This window comes from Artemia franciscana, chromosome 10, assembly GCF_032884065.1.
Source record: "Artemia franciscana chromosome 10, ASM3288406v1, whole genome shotgun sequence".
In the NCBI taxonomy this organism is placed as follows: domain Eukaryota; kingdom Metazoa; phylum Arthropoda; class Branchiopoda; order Anostraca; family Artemiidae; genus Artemia; species Artemia franciscana.
Genome location: NC_088872.1, coordinates 25,494,975 through 25,503,850, shown reverse-complemented (window position 1 = coordinate 25,503,850; position 8,876 = coordinate 25,494,975). Strand labels below are relative to the sequence as shown.

The window sequence follows — 8,876 nt, the reverse complement described above, 5'->3', positions numbered from 1 at the left end:
AACATTATCTTCATGTTCTTCTTGTGACATTAAAGGTCGGGAGGTATAGCTTGGTGGTTGCAGACGACATGTTTTGATCGCATGTATCGCTCACAATGTCATAATCTCCGTTAAAGCACGAAGTTCCACTGGAATGTTTCCCGTATCAATTCTTTGGACAAAATGACACGTTTAAAAGTGTCTTCTATGTTCATCTATAGGTGCATTGCCCTCTTCCCAGTGTCCAACCACACTTGTACAAGCCAGATGCATGACAAATCTTTGATTTAAATCTGAATTTTTTCTATTTAACATCTCACTGTCATATGACCCCCTTCAAATGATTTGCAACTGACAAAACCATTGAGATCATTTCAATTACCGGTGTCCATATCCATATCCAAATCCAATATGAATCTACTAAAAGCACATTCAAATTTCAAAATTTAGATCATTTCAATTACCGGTGTCCATATCCATATCCAAATCCAATATGAATCTTCTAATAGCACATTCAAATTTCAAAATTAAGGAAGGTTTCTCGGGGTACATTCCTTGATTCAAGCTTCTTTCTAGCATGTCGCATCAAGCATTTCCTTTAAAAAGGTCAATTTTGCATATGTGCATGTGTTTGTGTGAATTTTGGAAAAGATTCTGCTCATCTCTCTCAGACTCTGGTAAAAACCCTGTTATCCTATCTCAGACTCTAGTAGACCCCTTATGAGCCCGCTAGTAGTACCTGTGTCTCTGAAAATTCCTTTTCTTGCATCTCTGGCTTTTGAATAAACATTCTAAACGTTGGAGTCGCTAGTGTACCCTAAAAACAATGAAAACATAACAAAGTAATGCAACAAAATATTTTTATTGATATAATGGTATGTAGAATATCGTCATAAGAAGCGAATGTTTTGAATCTATTCAAAGAAATAACTCATCATATTTTCTTTTGACATGACATTTATTTCATTTTGGGGTCATGCCTGACTTTTAGCATGGTTTCATCTATAATCTCACCTTATATTTCATCTTTGATATTCTTCTGTTCCATGATAGTATCTGTTCGTAAACTGTCGATGATACTAGTAACATTCACCGATGCTTTATTTTTCGTTTAAGTGTCTTTAATTTTCTTGGTGATATTATCTGCCTGTGCCCTTTTTATTTTGTCTCCCATTTCATTGTCTATTACCACATTATTTTTACACAAATAACAGTTGTGGCACGTTGATAAGATATCGTTTATGATAGAGTTTATCGACGGCTAAAGTGTTATTACCAGCACTAGCAAGAAGCTACTCCTCGTCATCAACAATTAGTTTCAGGCTTGCATTCGCTTTGAGTGGTATCATCTCCAGATATCTCACTCTTGCATGTCCACCTCCATAAGCGTTGAACTTTTTCGATACTCCAAAGAGATCTAATCTCTCATTGTCATGACAATACACGCTTACATTTCCAGTAGTGTTACCACTTGTGCTTGTTTCAGGATTCAAATATTTTTCCATGTCAGCATTGATTGCTATGACAACTCTTTCATGTTGCACACTTTCTTGAAATATTTCATCTTCACTTTTTTTAAATGTGATATAAGTGTTTATCCGTCCAGTGCACAATTAATATTGATCAAAGACATATAATAAACCAACTGCTCTCGATGACCAGCCACAGAGTCCCATGAGGCGACTACATAAACAAATTATAAGTTAAAATGTAAATGGAAAAAACCTAAGTTAAAAAATTTTTATCTCCAAAAAAATCTAAGTTAAAAAACGCCCCCTTAAAAATTTGACTCCCCCTGAAAAATTTGACTCCATTCCTCCCTCTTGGAGGGATAACCTATGTTATTGGCTAAGTCGTTTTATAATAAGTACATTTATTATTAATAGAAAGACACACATATACTTAAAATATTTATTACTTATCATCATTCATTACCCACTTGGTGTAGTCCCAATTTATATCACAAGTTTCGTTCTTGTTTCTAGAATGTCTTACGCACATATTCCGAGTAGGAATGTGTTTTAGAATCCATGCACTAAAAAATTTATCTGTTCCTCGGAATTATTTATCCTATGCTGATATTTGAGGCACTCGAAATCTTCCAAATTGAATAGGGGAAGATTTGGCTGGCACTTTTTAATTAAACGTTATCTTTATGCATATTTCCCTTAACCAACGATGCTTCAGTTCCAAAAACACTGCATATTTCTTTTAACTAATCTTTAGTAGTATTCAATTCCTTCCCATCTTCATAGAATGGGGGAATCACTCGATTGTAAATTCCTTTATGATTAGATATTCTTGAAAAAACTAGTCCATGAGTCTCTATTCTAGACATGTATATTATGATTCACATGCCAGTGATAGCACGACACTTCACAAAAGCCCATATTTAGTGATAAAAACGGGCACTCAAAAATCACACCACACGGGAACTTCCTTAAACCAATATAATCAAAATCGAAAACGGCAAACATATTTGAAACTTATTATGATTCTATTTAATCGGAGAATTTCATAATACCATAATAAATTTTTCAAAAACAAAGTAACAATTCATTGAATCCAATAGTTACATAGCCTGTTTTTTATGGTTAGGGGAAGGACTCGTAAAACCGTCTGAAATTATTGCGGGGAGAAATCATAATACCCATAGAATTCATTCTTGGGAGGAGTCATAAAACTCTCAGTATCTATTGCAATCAAATGAACTACAAATATTATTTTTCTAAAAGAAATAATCCCGACTAACATACGTATATCCTTTTCATTTTGTCTTTTGAAAATATCACACGTGAATTGCTTTTGTTATATGTATATGTAATGTCATTTTAAGACATGAAAAAAAGTTTCAAAATCTTTGCGTTCAAAAAAAGATGGTGGAATTTTTAAGTTAAAAAAACTAAGTAAAAAAATATGTCGCTATAGACATTATTTTCTAACAGAAAAAAATCCCGGCTAACATACGCATATCATTTACATTTTGTATTTTGAAAATATCACAGGTGAATTTCTTTTGCTATTTGTATTTGTAATATGATTTTAAGACATGAAAAAAAGCTGAAAAAAGTTCTAAGAAAAATGTTCAAGATTCACCTCAAGGGATAAGCTCGTAAACCAACCGAAGACAGTTTTAATGCGTTTTTTACTTTTCATATTGCTCTTTACCATCCCCTGAAGGTCAAGGTTCAAAAATATCCCATAGATTGAATTCAGAAGTTCAAGAATGGCTATTAGGGAGGGGTATTTTTTAAAACTAATGATTGTATAAGATATACAAACACATATAATTCAATGGTATAGAAAGGGCATGAAACCTGTTGCTTAGAATGTATTTCTAAGAACATAATAATTTTATTGAGTTGTTGGTTCAGCTGACAAACGCATCGTTCTTTTACCTTAGGAAATCTCAGGTCTCTCGTTCAATTCCCACACCAGATAAATAATTCATAAATTCCATGGAAACTGCTTAGAGGCTAAAAAAATAGGTTCTTATGGGCGTGGTCGGACGTATGAATAGGATACTACTCATTTCATTTGATTGTTAATCATAAGGGGACATGTGAAGATTTTTGTCAATGTATTTCTAAGAACAATGTATTAGCATCGACTTGTTAGTTCAGTTGACTAGCACGTCATTCACTCATCCTTAGGAATCCCCAGTTCAAATCCGACACCAGTCAAATATTTCTGAAATCATCGAAAAATGCTTAGCGATCATTTCAGATCATTGCACAATCTGTTTCGCAATAGCATCAAGAAAGGTAGAGCCGTTTTATCCAGGTTTTATCGGAGTTCATTGTTCCCTAAGAGCGCCTTAGGAAATCGGCATTGCCGGGTTTTCTCAGATCTCATTGGTCTTCCAGTACACCATTAGAATAGCCTTGTCAGGGTTTGTTCAAAGTTTATTGCTCCTCCAAGTACCTTAGGCAATAACCTACAAGTAGCTCAAGGTTAGAGAAATCGATTACGCAATTAACATGGCAAGTAAAAAAGACCACACCCAATCAGAAGCAACTACAGTTGCGCAACTAGTTAGTCAATATGAAATTGTTGAGAAATTGATTTGACAAGAGTTCGTTGATCCTCAAGTCGTCCTGGCTAGCAAGGTGGCTGGCACGGTGGTTTGAGAATTCTTTGCCCAAGGGGCACGGGCTCGATCCCTGGCATAGCTAGCTATTTGGTTTAGGATGGGGATCAGTGGCGTGAATCTGTAAGCTCAGCCAGAGGTGACCCAGCTTTAAATGGGTACCTGGAGAAACATGGTTAAGGTAAGCAGGAAGGGTGTGCGAATGTACAGGATGGGTGACTCCCAGCCGCCCCATTATCCTTCCTGGCTGAATGGACGCGAAACGGAGATCAGCACCGCCAATTTGGACCTTAAGGGTCTAGTGCCGTCATGCTTACTTACTTAAATTGATCCTCAAGAGCGCCTTAAGGCTATATCATTTTGCAACTAACACTCAAGGCCAGAGAAACCAGTTACATAGAAGTTCATTGATCCTCGAGAGGGCCTTAACAAGCGAAGAGCTACTTACCTTCTATTAAGGGGGTATAGCCCCAATCAAAGTACTACCTATATCACTACTCATCTCAACGGCAAACCAGAGTCATATTAAGTTTTAGAAGCTAACTTTTTATAAGGATATGAATAGGGAAAAAGAAAGAACTCGTGTCTATTTTTATTTTCTGGCTTTATGGTCGTGCCACAATTTTTGTTCTCTGTGGTAATCTATCGAAAAAAACCCTTCGTATGAAAAATTAGAGTAATAGAAAAACAAATGGAGGCCATATTGTCACTAGCTCTTTTTTCTGTTCATACCATTCAAAATTAGTGCGACTCTGGGGTAACAGCAAAATCTGGATTCAAGGTTTCGTAAAATCTGGCCTCTATTTTTTTTTCTGTCCTCCGACACAAATCATACGTTTTGAGTCAGACACAAAAATGTTTTAAGCGGGATGCTGTCGTTTATCTTTTTTTCAAAACTGTCATTTCAGCATTCATCAACTATAATAAGCCAAACTTTAAATTCTTAGCTGCTTCGTTGTCACTTTTAGAAGACTAACATTTTATCCTCCATTGGTATTTCTTAGTCTGACTAACAAAATAATTTGTATTTTTAAGACGGTCCGTTTAATTAGCCTAAACTTTTCTACTCTAAGTTTAGGTTATCTTTTCAGTAAAACAATTTGCAATTTGTCCCATTCCATTAACCGTAGCTGACTGTATCCTAAACGCAATTGGGCCTTGGGCCTTAGTCAACCATAGTTAAACTGGGTCTAGGCGCATTTTTACCCTGCGTTTCCCCCCGGCGGATATCTCCCCCCAGCGGAAGATAGCCCCCTGAAATCTTCCATGGTTGAAAAATCCCCCGAAAATTCCCCTGTGGAAAACTCCCCCGGATGATTTTAAACCTTTAAGGATAAGTTGCGGCGGATTTTGAACTAGTCAGAAGGTCTATGTGTATATTATTAATACTAACGCTGCAGTTACAGCTACTGTAACCAATGACATTAAGGGTTTTAAGGTGAAACTTTTAGAGAAAATTTGGAGGGGGGGTTCCAATTAAGCAAGAAAACTATACCCATGAAGGCTTTCAAAAAGGCATAAGCGCAATATCATAGACAGCGCCCCTCTATAATAGCTGGCAATATCATTGAAGTTTTTAAAAACGCTAATTCGATTGGAAATTAAAAGCTCCACTGCTTTTTCTAAGAGTCAAAAGTAATTGGAGGTTAAGGAGCCCTTCTTCCAAACTCACTCATTGTCTAAACACATCCAGTCAAAATTTTGAGATAGCCATTTTGTTCAGAATAGTAGAACGATCCAGTAACTATTCCTCTAGGGATATTGGGCATGTCCTCCCCCGTTTATACACTTTGCACATTATGGTTTAAAACTAAACGTTATTTTAAAACTAAACAAAAAGGGACTGTCCCTATGGTTGCCAATAAGTCACCTCAGCAATATCTCGAGAACCACTGGGGGCATCAAGTTGAAACTTTCAGAGCTACTACTATTAATGCTTCCGCTCTTTCAACTTAAATAAATCAAAAGATTGTAAGTCTATCCAGGTTGCCAAAGAGCATATATATATACATATATATATATATATATATATATATATATATATATATATATATATATATATATATATATATATATATATATATATATATATATATATATATATATATATATATGTATATATATATATATATATATATATATATATATATATATATATATATATATATATATATATATATATACATATAGAATGGTATTAAGTTTTATTTTTCTAGGTCAACTTGAAGAAGTATAAAACTAAATTATCAATACACATAGTGTCTTTTGATTCAGTTCAAATTTCCCCTCAATATTGTAAATGTAGTAGTGTGGTAGTAGCAGTAGTAGCGGTAGCAGTAGTAGTGGTGGTAGTTGAAGTAGTAGCAGCAGTTACAAGTATTGCCTTTTTAGTCAATTGATCATCTCCCTTATCATTTCCTGAAAGTTTAAAATTAATATAATTAGTCATCCCTGAGTTAATCCCTTTTGACAACCGGTACATAAATGTTTTGGATTTAGTTCAACACTCCCCTCAACACCTAAAAGGCTCTGAAAGGCTCCCTCTTCGTCTTTTTTGGAAAGTAAAGGTCGAACATCCATACCTTTTTCAATAACATAATACTATATGTAAATAGCGAACGAATTACCTAACTTACAGTCCTTGCCCCGAGGGTTTCCCGGGAGGGGTGAAATCCCCGAAGGTAAAATTACTAGACTTGTATAAATATTCCATTCAAGTTTCTACCTCCATAAAGGGGGGAAGTTCCTGGGGGGATTTTCCACGAGGGGAATAAACTGGGAGGGGGAATTTTCCGTTGGGAATACACCGGGGGCTGACTCCCGGTTAAACTACATTGAACTTTACGTTTTGTCCTCCATAGTAACAGCCGCTCTGATTTTTTTACCCTCAAGTTCTAGGTGACGTTTCATAACTCCTGTCACTGAGGAAGCGCATAGTAACTTCATTATATTGGAAATTTCTCTTATAGATTTTAAAGTTTCCGATAAAGGTGATCTTAGGACATTTGAAAAGGACTCCATTTAAGTTCATCAGGAAAATCTGCCTCATTAAATTACAACTAGCCCTCTGACAAAGACTCAAACTTTTGACAGTCGGGCCTTGTCAAAACTACAGTCCGAGCTACAACTGACCTGACTGCCGTCCAGTCAACAGAAGTCAACTACCAGAGCTCCGTTTAGTCACCAAAGCAACGGAACACCAAATAATCCAAAGTACTATTAGAGTATCTCGTTGTCAATTTGTTTAGTGACTTTTTCTTTTCTTTGCTTTCGGCATTTTTACCACTAAAATGTAATTGAGAGCTTTTTAGTGGAGCATAGTATTGATTTCTTCCTGACGAGACTTGGAATGACCAGTTGGCAAGCGGGAAACTGAAATAGTCTTTCTCAAACTTTGAGTCCGCAGGGAGCTAATCATTCCATCTTCTTTCTGGTAATTCCTTAAGCTTTATAAGATCATTAGCGTTTGTTGACTTGTACGTTTTATTGATCAGTTATTTATATACTGAACGAAAAGAAAGTAAACGTGAAAAAAAAATTTTTTTTTCACGTTTACTAAATAAACTACAGCTAGAGGATGACTGTTAATGCGCCCTAGTTTTCCCCGAGTATATGTATGTGAACATGGAATGCACCTAAGACTTAGAACTAGTAGGCGGAGGAGGTCCCTACTTAGCCGTATAGTCAAACAATTCTCATATAAATGGGGATAAGGGTCTCTGAATTCTTGTCAACAGTCTAAGAGAAGGGGATCTGAAATCCAAACTAAGTTTTTTTTGTGCTTTAATTTTTCTCACCTGGAAATGTACCGAGAGGGGTTGTTATCCTAATTAAAGTGTCCTAAGTATTCCATTTGGGGATTAGGATCTGTTTCGATTTCTGTGAAGGTGGGAAGAAGGGACAAAGAAAAGGTCCTATAATTCTTGTCATCTGGAAATTTATCAGAAGCGTTTGTCATATCTCTGCCAAACCTTCAAGTGAGAGTAAGTTTTCTCTCTAAGAATTTATAAACTGTATCTGATCCAACCATTGTGGGGGGTATGACCCCTCAAATTCATTGAAATATCAATTGGACTTTATCAAACATTTCATTATAACGGACTGTAAGTGAGGAGCGACCCGGCTCAATAGTAAGCGAAACTCTAAAAAGAGTAATTTTGATACCAATAGGTATATCAAAAGAATCAAATTTTTATGCTGATTTCAAATATATAAGTTTCATCAAGAATTACCCATCAAAAATTACGAGCCAGAGAAAATTTACTTTATTATCGAAAAAAAGGGGGAAACATCCCCTAATAGTCATAGAATCTTAATGAAAATCGCACCTTCAGATTCAGCATATCAGAGACTGTAGAAGTTTCAAACTCATGTCTGCAAAAATTTGGAATTTTGTATTTTTTTGCCAGCAGGAAGATGACGGATGTGTGTTTATTTTATTAATTTTTTTTTCTAGGGATAATCGTATCGACCCAGTGCTCCAAGAATATCGCAAGAGGGCTCATTAAAATGGAAATTAATTTTTTTTTTAAGTGACCAAGAGGGGCCCTATTTAAGTGACCAAAACATCGGGGGGCAACTAGGCCCCCTCCCACGCTCATTTTTTCCCAGAGTCACCCTATCAAAATTTTGAGATAGTCACTTTGTTCAACATAGTCGAAAAATCTAATTACTATGTCTTCGAGGATGACTTAATTCCCCACAGTCCTAAGGGCTGAAATTTATGAACTTTGCCCATTGTTTACATATACTATTGGTTATTGGAAAGTATATAGACGTTTTCGTTGGAGGATCTTTGCATGAAGGA

The 8,876-nt window shown here is 35.7% G+C and overlaps 1 protein-coding gene across 1 annotated transcript in view; it reads left to right on the top strand.

Moving 5' to 3' along the window:
• The first annotated feature begins 7,453 nt into the window (after positions 1-7,453).
• The window catches only part of LOC136031971 (very long chain fatty acid elongase 6-like), a 51,136-nt gene continuing 49,713 nt past the window's right edge, over positions 7,454-8,876 (top strand). Inside the window, exon 1 of the mRNA XM_065711998.1 lies at positions 7,454-7,502. The gene's annotated coding sequence lies outside the window, so the exon portion shown is untranslated. The remainder of the gene's footprint in view (positions 7,503-8,876) is intronic.